The sequence below is a fragment of the Amaranthus tricolor genome, chromosome 5 (genome assembly GCF_026212465.1).
Source record: "Amaranthus tricolor cultivar Red isolate AtriRed21 chromosome 5, ASM2621246v1, whole genome shotgun sequence".
NCBI classification, from domain to species: Eukaryota; Viridiplantae; Streptophyta; class Magnoliopsida; order Caryophyllales; family Amaranthaceae; genus Amaranthus; species Amaranthus tricolor.
This window is the reverse complement of record NC_080051.1, coordinates 15,723,155-15,734,188: the sequence shown is the minus strand read 5'-3', so window position 1 is coordinate 15,734,188 and position 11,034 is coordinate 15,723,155. Positions and strand designations below refer to the sequence as shown.

Here is an 11,034-nt window from a genome sequence, read left to right as displayed (position 1 = left end):
TATTATTATTTTACAGATTTTATTTTAATGTAACACCCGAATTTCCTCCCGTCTTTTGCGGTTTTGGTTCCGTATAAGGGGTCAGAAATTCAAAGGTGTTACAGCAGGCGATTGACAGGCAGGGTATCAAGGAGTGACGTAAAATATAATAGTACTTATTTTATGAATTTGTAATAGCTTTACAGTTTACTCTAGTATTAATTATAGTAATAGTTGACGAATTGTTGGGTCTTGAGACAAAGAATGAAATAGTTGACATTTGAGATTTACTTTTGTCATGAGATTGCAGGAACCTTTAAGTTTATTTAAATTTGAGTTTAAGTTTATATTAGATTATTTATTTGAGTTTTATATTTATAATGTATTTTGGAGATGTAGTAAAGTGTAATTTGGAATACGTTTAATAGTGTCTTAAACCTAAATAGGTAGATATTAGGTTGGGTGTTACACAAAAGATTTCCTCCTCCTTACAAGTTTATGTTTGTTATATTTCCACTTATCATTAGTGCAATATCATACAATATGATTCTATTAAGCATTGTTTATTTGCTAATTTATATTAAAAATGGATTGAACCTATTACTTTTAAACAAGTTTCTATAGATCCTATGTGAATTGAAGTTATGAATAAAGAAATTACAGACTTGAAGCAAACAATACATGAGATCTTGTTGATCTTTCCATTGGTAAGAAACCCATCGGTTGTAAGTGGGCTTATCGAATCAAGCTCAAATGTGAAGGCTCACTTGAAAGGTATAAGACACGTTTTGTAGCAAAAGGTTTCAACCAAGAACATTCTCTTTACTGTGATAATCAATCTGCACTTCATATCACTCATAACCATGTCTTCCATGAAAGAACTAAGCATATCGAGGTGGATTGCCGTTTCACACGTAATGTAGTTCTAAAAGAGCTCATTCAACTTGCTTACCCACCAATTCCCAACTTGCTGACGTATTCACTAAAATTCTACCATCTACTCATTTTAAGAATTTATTGTCCAAACTTGGTACCTTTCTAGCGTTCCCAAACTTGCTGGGGGGTGTGAAATATAGTTAGTGGAATTAGTTAGTTAAATTTAGTTAAGTTTATTTCATACGTTTAGGGGTAAGTTATAACTAATTTTTTATGTTGTTATGTTTTCCAGTCCCTTATAAAAGGGCTCTCCTTGTATTTAGAATGATTCAATAAAATTGAATTAGATTTTATTCAAATCTTTCCCTCTTGTATTGTGTAATTACATAAGACCCTGAATCTAACAAACTCATACAAAAATCAAATCACATGGGCTAGATATTTGAACTCACATGACTCGAGTAAAAGTTATTGGAAGCTTCATACTGCCTTCATCTTTTCATATGACCATTGAACAAGACCAGCCAGAATACAACTATGTTAGTTGCTACAAGAATGACAATACATTTGAGAAAAAAAGGTAACAATAAAGGAAGGAAAGGGATAGAAATAATTTCTGAGAATTATAATTTTAATTGACATATAATTTATAAAAAGTTTTTAGTAAGATGGGTAATACAGATTGCTAAATATATATATACACGAGGTGCATAGGTTGAAAAATCCCCATATATCCAGCCTACCATTTTTGAACGAGCAACATAAATATGACTGGCTATTGTCCTCGACTCTACGTCTCTACCAAATGAGATGTAGTCGGATCTTTTTCCTAGAGCTCAAAGTTCCCACATTAATCCAGCTTTCCTCAATTGAAGATATTACTCGAATAATACTAGTAAACATTGAGGCCCTGTTTATTTTTCATAAATTTCAAAAATTGAGGCCCTTCATAACTAAAAAAAAAGATTTTTTAAACAAAATAAAAACTCAACACAATTTTAATTTCTTAAACTTAAATTAAGTTGTTAAAAATTAAACTTTCTTCTCTAATGTTAAAATGGAAGAGAAAAAATAGCAATAAAATTGATGACCAATAATAAAAAGAGTAAAAGTTTGAAGGGTTAAATAATTTAAAAATAAATTGTTGATTATTTTTATAAATTAAGTTAGTGATAATTTTATATTTGATGAATGTGTAAACATTAAATGAGGTAAGAAAAAAATATTTAAAAAGTAAAGAATTGTTTTTGAAAGTGATAAAAAAGGAGAGAAAAAATGTAATCAATTGCTTTTGAACATATGACCATTGATACTTTAAGTAAAACTTTTACCAACTACTATACTACAATAATATGCTATTTTACACTAGCTTTTTAATATGAGGCTCTTTAGGTTCGGGGGCCTTGTGCGGTTGGGCACCTCACACGGCCCCAGAACCGGCCCTGTGAGTGACTTATGTTCACCAAGTAATTAAGATTTAATTAAGCAAGTTGATTAAGTTTATTAGTATTATTAGAGAAGGTCCAAAACCTGCAATTGAGATTGGTTGAGGGAGAATCAACATAGTACACTTCACCGTTCTAATCATTGGTTGAAGGAGCCTTGGACACCGAGGCTTGAAATCAGAATGTGACAAGTGTACGAGCATCTCGTTTCTGTGCGTGTTATTGATGCCCTGCTTACCCTCATTTCCTCTATATGTACTCCTACCGTCCTACATATCCTAGGTTAAAGGAAAGCCAAAGTTTCATTTGTCTAGTTTATATATTGCTTAAGTTTGTCTCCCTTATTAGCCCCTCTCCTCCTCCTAAACATCCTTTGTAATTCCTTCAAGTTTTTATTTTGTCCTTTAAACACATATTAATACTATCTTAGCTAGATTCGGTGGATGTAGCTTAAGTTTGGTGAACCACCTTAATTCTTGTATCTTTATTTGCTTTGCTCATTTTTGTTACTCATCACATATTTTCATATTTGGTTCATACATTCATACACACTATAAACACCCATCTAAACTCAAAGTTTGATCTTTGGTGAATGAGAATTCCTCTCTTTCAATGTCAAATAACAAGAGCAGCATTAGAAGACAGTCTAGTTAGCTTCAGTCTTCATAAATGAAGAAAAGCAACAAATGAACTTCTAAACAGACAAAAAAAAGTTTTCGCATGTATATCTAAAAATGTAGTCCTACAGATTACCACAAAAAGATTCAGTCAATTATTCACAAAACACGGATAATATATTTGTGCATTCAGAAAAAGTATAAATCTGCAGTTTTGACTAGAACAGGGGTCATTTGAAGAATATAAATTTTAATGGATTGGCAATCCATAAAAATTTTAAAAATATTGGAATGGGTTCGTTGAATGATTTGTGTGCATACCAGAAGTCATTCTTCACGGTAAAAGTTTTAGTAAAGTACTGAAGTCCATACACATGCTTGTACACTTTCAAGGCATCACTTAGAATAAAGTTTTCATGTGCTGTGACAATCAATCATATAATCCAGCTTCCTGAAATCATAAGCCAATCTCTTATTTCAGAACACCAATCAATCTAGACCCCGAGCAACAAGACAAACAACATTCTAGTTACAAAAAATTAGTTTAGATGTTCTTTGAGCTTCCCCAAAACATGAACCAATCTCTTATTCCAGAATCTGACCTGCTGGATTTGAACCAGCGACCTAAGGATTATATGTGGGTTATTGACCTGCTAGAATAGATGTTCTATTATTGGTTCAGACATGTAAATAACATGTTGACTTATATAAAAGTTCAACTTTTCAGAACTTGAATAGATATTGATCATGCATAGAACTATAAAAGCTAGTTAAAAATGAAAGACGAGATAATTGACACCCACAGGATTCGATTTTTGCGACCTATAAATTATCTACTGTAATTTTCCATTCTACCAACTGAAGTAGGGTCGTATCATGTCATATTAACAAGACTAAGATATCATACTGAAATGATTATCATGTCCTCTTAAATTTGCAAACAAGAATCGGAGAACGGGCTAGTTGACTTTCAACTATATGCAATGCATAAAACACCAACATATAAACAATACAAATTCATATTCCAATACGCAATTTATTTCTTACTTAAATTGGAAAAACAATATCTACAAGAGAGAGCTTTGAATTTTTTATATTAATTCTTGTTCAAAGGTTCCAAATGGAAATGAGAATGCCAACACATAAACTAAGAAAAATAGTTTAGGTAGTTTGTGGGGAAAAGGAAGCAATTGTGAAGAATCCAATATAAACTAGTATCTGAGGATTGAAATGCAGCCAAATATAGTCTTACACTCTACCAGCACCAATGAACTGAAACTAGTAAACTACAGACTACAGTTCCCAGCTCCAGCAACTGAGCTGGTCAGTTCTTGTAGGGTCACTGCTGAAGGTCATTAATGATACATCATATATTTAAGTCTCTAAAAAGAAAAGGCCAAACAAAAAAGATCCGACCTGCCAGATTCGCACCAGCGACCTAAGGATTTTCTGTTTGACAAACTACAGTCCTCCGCTCTACCAACTGAGCTAAGGTCGGATCTTGTATTGCTCAAGAAAGTTATTTGTAAAATACAAGAACTTTGTTTGGATGGCACATAATGTTCCAACATGGAGAATAATATTAAACAAGAGCATGATAGGTCAGTTAAATAAAGCACTCAGCACCATTCAGAAAGTTGGAGATTTTAAGTTAAAGGTCTCAGATATCATTCACTTCAAGTTCATAAGTCTCAACACTCAGAAATGCAAATTTTCCGATAATATATAGTTGCATCCACTTACCTCATTGGATTGAATTGTCAGCTTGTAGAGGACAACCATCAAGAGTAATATTATCTCCCCATTCTGCTATTAACAATACCCTGCTTATAAAGCAAGATTTCATGGTAAAAATAAATCCGACCTGCCGGATTCGAACCAGCGACCTAAGGATTCAACTGCTGAACAACTACAGTCCTCCGCTCTACCAACTGAGCTAAGGTCGGATCCTTGCTATACAAATTCATGGATATGCATTTAAACATTCTTTATCCTACATAAAGTCAACACTATATAAAATAACCCATCATATCCACTTGAAATAGATGTTACTTGCTGATTTAATATATTCTAAATCAAGTTGAACAATTCTGTTTCGTTGCTGAAGCAATAACAAAAAAACAGATTCACACTGGCATCATATGATCATCATCTGAAGCACAAAAAGTAAGCAGTTTCAGACCTACCGGATTCCAAACAGCAACTTATGGATTAAACTCCTAAGAAAGCAAATTACAGCCCTCCACTCTACCAACTGAGCTAAAGTCAGACAATGTTATACCAACAAGATTTAAAGCCTTCCGCAGACAAACAAAAGGGAAAATATATCATTTAAAATTTAATTCGGCCATTTTAAGTTTTTCTAATACTCTGACTTTAACAGCCAATTCTTCTGATGATGTTGACTTGTACTAGCTTGGTACCATATCAAGCCTTTCAGCTCAAACTTTATTCATAAGCTTAAAAAATCCCTATGATCCTATCAATGCATTTTCAAAGTAAAAGGACTTGCTAGCTAGTCCGATTTCAATATTCAATTATCAAGAGACTTGCTAGCTTGGTTAATGTCATTTCTCATTCATCAAGAGAGTGGCCAGCTAATGTCGATTTCATATGATAAAGATTAAAAGAAAAAAGAACAATAACAGCAAAGAAAATCCAAAATATCTACATATTTGACAACTTCTAATTTCGAAATCTGAATGTTCATGGGGATACCAAACAATGCTATCTAAAGTGTCAATTTTTCATGTTCTAATACCAGGAACATTGTAGATGTATTTATCTCAAAATACAATTTTCAAGCTGGCGAAAAATTTCATGGGGCGAAAAAAATCCGACCTGCCGGATTCGAACCAGCGACCTAAGGATTAACTGCTCAACAACTACAGTCCTCCGCTCTACCAACTGAGCTAAGGTCGGATCCTTGCTATATCAATTCATAGACATGCATGTATTCTTTATGCTACATAAAGTCATCACTATCTAAACTAACCCATGATATAACATGAAATATATGTTACTTACTGATTTAACATATTCTAAATCAAGTTGAACAATTTTGTTTTGTTGCTGAAGCAAGAACAAAAAAACAGATTCACCCCGATATCATATGATCATCATCTAAAGGACAAAAAGGAAGCAGTTTCAGACCTGCCGAATTCTGACTAGCAACACAAGTATTAAACTGCTAAAGTAATCAAACTACACCCCTCCTCTCTACCAACTGAGCTAAGGTCGGACAATGTCATATCAACATTTAAACCCTTCCACAGACAAACAAAAGGGAAAATATATCAGTTAACTTTAAACTTTATGCTATTTTCAGTGTTTCTTAAACGACTTTTTCACTAATTCCCCTAATAATCATAAACAGCTAATTCTTTAGATGATGTTGACTTGTGCTACTTTGGCACCATATCTCAAACTTTATTCATAAGATTAAAAAATCCCTATGATCCTATTGACGCTTTTTCAAAGCAAAAAGTATTGCTAGCTAGTCAAGAGTCGATATTCAATCATCAGGAGACTTGCTAGCTTGATTAATGTCAATTCTCAATCATCAAGAGAGTGGCTTGCTAATGTTGATTTGATCTGATCAAGATAAAAGGCAAAAAGAACAATAACAACAAAGAAAATCCAAAATATCTCAATTTTCTATAACTTCTAATTTCAAAATCTGAATTTTCATGGAGATACCTCACAATGCTGTCAAAGTGTAAGATTTGCCATGTTGTTTACCAGGATCCTTATAAATGTATTTATCTCAAAATACAACTTTCAAGCTGGTGATAACTTCATGGGGCAAAAAAAAAGTCCGACCTGCCGGATTCGAACCAGCGACCTAAGGATTAAACTGCTCAACAACTACAGTCCTCCGCTCTACCAACTGAGCTAAGGTCGGATCCTTGCTATATCAATTCATAGACATGCGTTTAAACATATTCTTTATGCTACATAAAGTCATCACTATCTAAACTAATCCATGATATACACATGAAATATATGTTACTAACAGATTTAACATATTCTAAATCAAGTTGAACAATTCTGTTTCGTTGCTGAAGCAAGAACAAAAAATAGATTCACCCTGGCATCATATGATCATCATCTGACGCACAAAAAGGAAGCAATTTCCAACCTGCCAGATTCGGACCAGCGACCTAAGGATTAAACAACTAAAGTAATCAAACTACAGTGCTCCGCTCTACAATCTGAGCTATGGTCGGGTAATGTCATACCAACAAGATTTAAAGCCTTCCACTGACAAAAGAGAAAATACATAATTTAACCTTTAACTTTATGCATTTTTCAGTTTTTCTAAAACAACCCTGATTTTTTCACTAATTCTTTTTTCATTAATTCCTTTAATAATCATAAACAGCTAATTCATTGGATGATGTTGACTTGTGCTAGCTTGGCACCATATCAAGCCTTTCAACTCAAACTTGATTCATAAGCTTAAAAAACCCCTAAGACCCTATCAATGCATTTTCAACGCAACAAGACTTACTAGCTAGTATGTTGTCATTATTCAATCATCAAGAGACTTGCTAGCTTGGTTAATGTTAATTCTCAATCATCAAGAGAGTGGCTAGCAAATGTTGATTTGGTCTGATCAATATAAAAGAAAAAAAAACAAAAAAAAAAAAAAGAAAATCCAAAATATCTCAATATTTGATAAATTCTAAATTCCAAATCTGAATTTTCATAGGGATACCTAACAATGCTATTTAAGCGTACAATTTGCCATGTTGTTCTAGTACCAAGATCATAGTAGATGTATTTATCTCAAAATACAATTTTAAAGCTGGTGAAATTTCTAAAGAAAAAAAAAATCCGACCTGCCGGATTCGAACCAGCGACCTAAGGATTAAACTGCTCAACAACTACAGTCCTCCGCTCTACCAACTGAGCTAAGGTCGGATCCTTGCTGTACCAATTCATAGATATGCATTTAAACATATTCTTTATGCTACATAAAATAGATATTACTTGCTGATTTAATATAATTTAAATCAAGTTGTACAATTCTGTTTTGTTGCTGAAGCAAGAACAAAAAACAGATTCACCCTGGCATCATAGGATCATCATATGAAGCACAAAAAGCAAGCAATTTCCGACCTGCCGGATTCGAACCAGCGATCTAAGGATCAAACTGCTAAAGTAATCAAACTACAGTCCTCCGCTCTACAACCTGAGCTATGGTCGGCCAATGTCATACCAACAAGATTAAAGCCTTCCACAGACAAAAAAAAAAGGGAAAATATATAATATAACCTTTAACTTTATGCCATTTTCAGTTTTTCTAAAGCAACTCTGACTTTTTCTCCAATTCCCCTAATAATCATAAACAACTAATTCTTTAGATGATGTTGACTTCTCCTACCTTGGCACCTGGCACCATATCAAGCCTTTCAGCTCAAGCTTTATTCATATTTACAAGCTTAAAAAATCACTATGATCCTATCAACGCATTTTCAACGCAACAAGACTTGCAAGCTAGTCTGATGTCAATATTCAATCATCAAGACTTGCTAGCTTGGTTAATGTCAGATCTCAATCATCAAGAGAGTGGCTAGCTAATGTTAATTTAAGCTGATCAAGATAAAAAGACTTGCTAGCTTGTTTAACGTCAATTCTCAATCATCAGAGAGTGGCTAGCTATTGTTGATTTAAGCTGATCAAGATAAAAAGAAAAATGAACGATAACAATGAAAATCCAAAATATCTCAATATTTGATAACTTCTAATTTCCAAATCTGAATTTTCATAGGGATACCTTACCATGCTATTTAAATGTCCAATTTGTCATGTTATCCTAATACCAAGATCATTGTAAATGAATTTATCTCAAAATACAATTTTCAAGCTGGTGAAATTTTCTTGAGAAAAAAAATCCGACCTGCCGGATTCGAACCAGCGACCTAAGGATTAAACTGCTCAATAACTACAGTCCTCCGCTCTACCAACTGAGCTAAGGTCGGATCCTTGCTATACAAATTCATGGATATGCATTTAAACATTCTTTATCCTACATAAAGTCAACACTATATAAAATAACCCATCATATCCACTTGAAATAGATGTTACTTGCTGATTTAATATATTCTAAATCAAGTTGAACAATTCTGTTTCGTTGCTGAAGCAATAACAAAAAAACAGATTCACACTGGCATCATATGATCATCATCTGAAGCACAAAAAGTAAGCAGTTTCAGACCTGCCGGATTCCAAACAGCGACCTGGGGATTAGACTGCTAGAGTAATCAAACTACAGTCCTGCACTCTAAAAACTGAGCTAAGGTCAAGCAATACTCTAATAGCTGAGCTAAGGTCAGGCAATGTCATACCAACAAGATTAAAGCCTTCAACAGACAAACAAAAGGGAAATTATACTCCCTCCTATTCTACCTATTAGTCCCATTTATTTTTTTTCACCATTCACTTATCACTCTTAATTTGTATTTTATTTTTAGTCTATAAGTTAAAACATAGTCAGGTAATATCTTGTTTAATTTGTCTCAATACAAAGATTATTAATATCAATTTTTTATAATTTTTAATTAAGAATAATTAGAGATATCATTTAACCTTAAACTATATGCCTTTTTCAGTTGTTAGCTTGCCTAATGTCAATATTCACTCATCAAGAAACATGTTAGCTCAATTAATGTCAATTATCAATTTCTCACTCATCAAGAGAGCTGCAAGCTGATGTTAATGTTGATTTTTAACTGATCAAGATGAAAAGAAAAAAACAACAAATAAAATCCAAAATACATCCATAATTTGATAACTTATAATTTTGAAATCAGAACTGTCATGGGGATGCCTAGCCATGCTATTTAAACTCTAAGGTGATAGACTTGTCCTGTTGTTCTAGTACCAGGATCACTGTAAAATTAACCTCAAAACAAAATCATCAAGATGATAAAAAATTGGTGGGGAAATAAATATCCGACCTGCCGGATTCGAACCAGCGACCTAAGGATTAAACTGCTCAACAACTACAGTCCTCCGCTCTACCAACTGAGCTAAGGTCGGATCCTCGCTATAACAACTTCCAAACATACATTTAAACATATTCTTTAGCCTCATAAAGTCATCAAGTCATCACTATCTAAATTAACCCATGATATCCACATGAACTAGATGTCCCTAGTTAATTCAATATGATCCGGAACAAGTTAAACATATATGGTTCATTGCTTAAACAATCACTAAAAACAAGATTCACTCTGACATAACATGATCATCATTTGGAGCACAAAAGGATAACATTTTCCAATCTGCCGGATACGAACCAGCGAACTAACTGCTAAATCAATCAAACTACAGTCTCCACTCTTCTAACTTAGCTAATGCCGGCTTTCTGCCATCTCTAGCAGTGAAATTACTCTTAAGTACTTCTAAGAGATTCAACAATATCAATTTTCAAATATTCCACAATCACTTAGTAAGTAATGATAAATAGAAAAAATAAAATTCATTTTTCCAAACATTACTTTTCTACGTAAAATTTACAAAATTCAAACCCTATATTCCAGATTAATTGATTTTATTTGGACATTTTCGTCAGTCACATAGGAAATCGAATAAACAGTAATTAATACATCAACTATAGAGAATTCAAAAAATTAGGGTTTATATGAAAAGATTCGCACGTTTTCTCCACAACTATACGAATAATGCGCAAAAGCAATAGAATAATAATGTTAATCGAAGAATCGTGCGTACCGTTGACTTTAGATTTGAAAGATTTGGTAGATTTTCACAGAAACGCAACGAATTTATACGCTTAAACAAAAGGTTTGAAATGCTTCAAGCGTTCTACTTTTACTTGAACAGACCGAGGACATAGTTGCCCAAAGTTCCCAACATTACTTATTTTCTGGTTAAACCTCATCATCCATGATCCAACAAATCATTTTCTCAATTATGTCAAAAAATATAAACAAAATTCCCCATCTAATAAGTTGTACGTAAAGATAGTCATAGGTCGAGATTCTATTGATATATCTTGTACTCGGTATTTATTTTGGGGATTGTTAAACATCGTCACCTCTATATTATAAAAAAAAAATGCTTCTGGACTTAAATTTATTTAACACACT

At 33.1% G+C, this 11,034-nt stretch overlaps 7 non-coding genes across 7 annotated transcripts; all 7 read right to left on the bottom strand.

Annotated features, from left to right (window-relative positions):
- Nucleotides 1–4,327: 4,327 nt before the first annotated feature.
- TRNAY-GUA (transfer RNA tyrosine (anticodon GUA)) lies at nt 4,328–4,415 on the bottom strand. The gene is given in 2 exon segments: nt 4,328–4,363; nt 4,379–4,415. It is a non-coding gene; the product is annotated as a tRNA-Tyr (tRNA).
- Nucleotides 4,416–4,775: 360 nt separating this feature from the next.
- On the bottom strand, nt 4,776–4,863 carry TRNAY-GUA (transfer RNA tyrosine (anticodon GUA)). The gene is given in 2 exon segments: nt 4,776–4,811; nt 4,827–4,863. It is a non-coding gene; the product is annotated as a tRNA-Tyr (tRNA).
- Nucleotides 4,864–5,752: 889 nt separating this feature from the next.
- Nucleotides 5,753–5,839, bottom strand: TRNAY-GUA (transfer RNA tyrosine (anticodon GUA)). Its single transcript is given in 2 exon segments — nt 5,753–5,788; nt 5,803–5,839. It is a non-coding gene; the product is annotated as a tRNA-Tyr (tRNA).
- An 894-nt stretch (nt 5,840–6,733) lies between these two features.
- Nucleotides 6,734–6,821, bottom strand: TRNAY-GUA (transfer RNA tyrosine (anticodon GUA)). The gene is given in 2 exon segments: nt 6,734–6,769; nt 6,785–6,821. It is a non-coding gene; the product is annotated as a tRNA-Tyr (tRNA).
- Nucleotides 6,822–7,755: 934 nt separating this feature from the next.
- TRNAY-GUA (transfer RNA tyrosine (anticodon GUA)) lies at nt 7,756–7,843 on the bottom strand. Its single transcript is given in 2 exon segments — nt 7,756–7,791; nt 7,807–7,843. It is a non-coding gene; the product is annotated as a tRNA-Tyr (tRNA).
- A 973-nt stretch (nt 7,844–8,816) lies between these two features.
- TRNAY-GUA (transfer RNA tyrosine (anticodon GUA)) lies at nt 8,817–8,904 on the bottom strand. Its single transcript is given in 2 exon segments — nt 8,817–8,852; nt 8,868–8,904. It is a non-coding gene; the product is annotated as a tRNA-Tyr (tRNA).
- Nucleotides 8,905–9,876: 972 nt separating this feature from the next.
- On the bottom strand, nt 9,877–9,964 carry TRNAY-GUA (transfer RNA tyrosine (anticodon GUA)). Its single transcript is given in 2 exon segments — nt 9,877–9,912; nt 9,928–9,964. It is a non-coding gene; the product is annotated as a tRNA-Tyr (tRNA).
- Nucleotides 9,965–11,034: the final 1,070 nt, after the last annotated feature.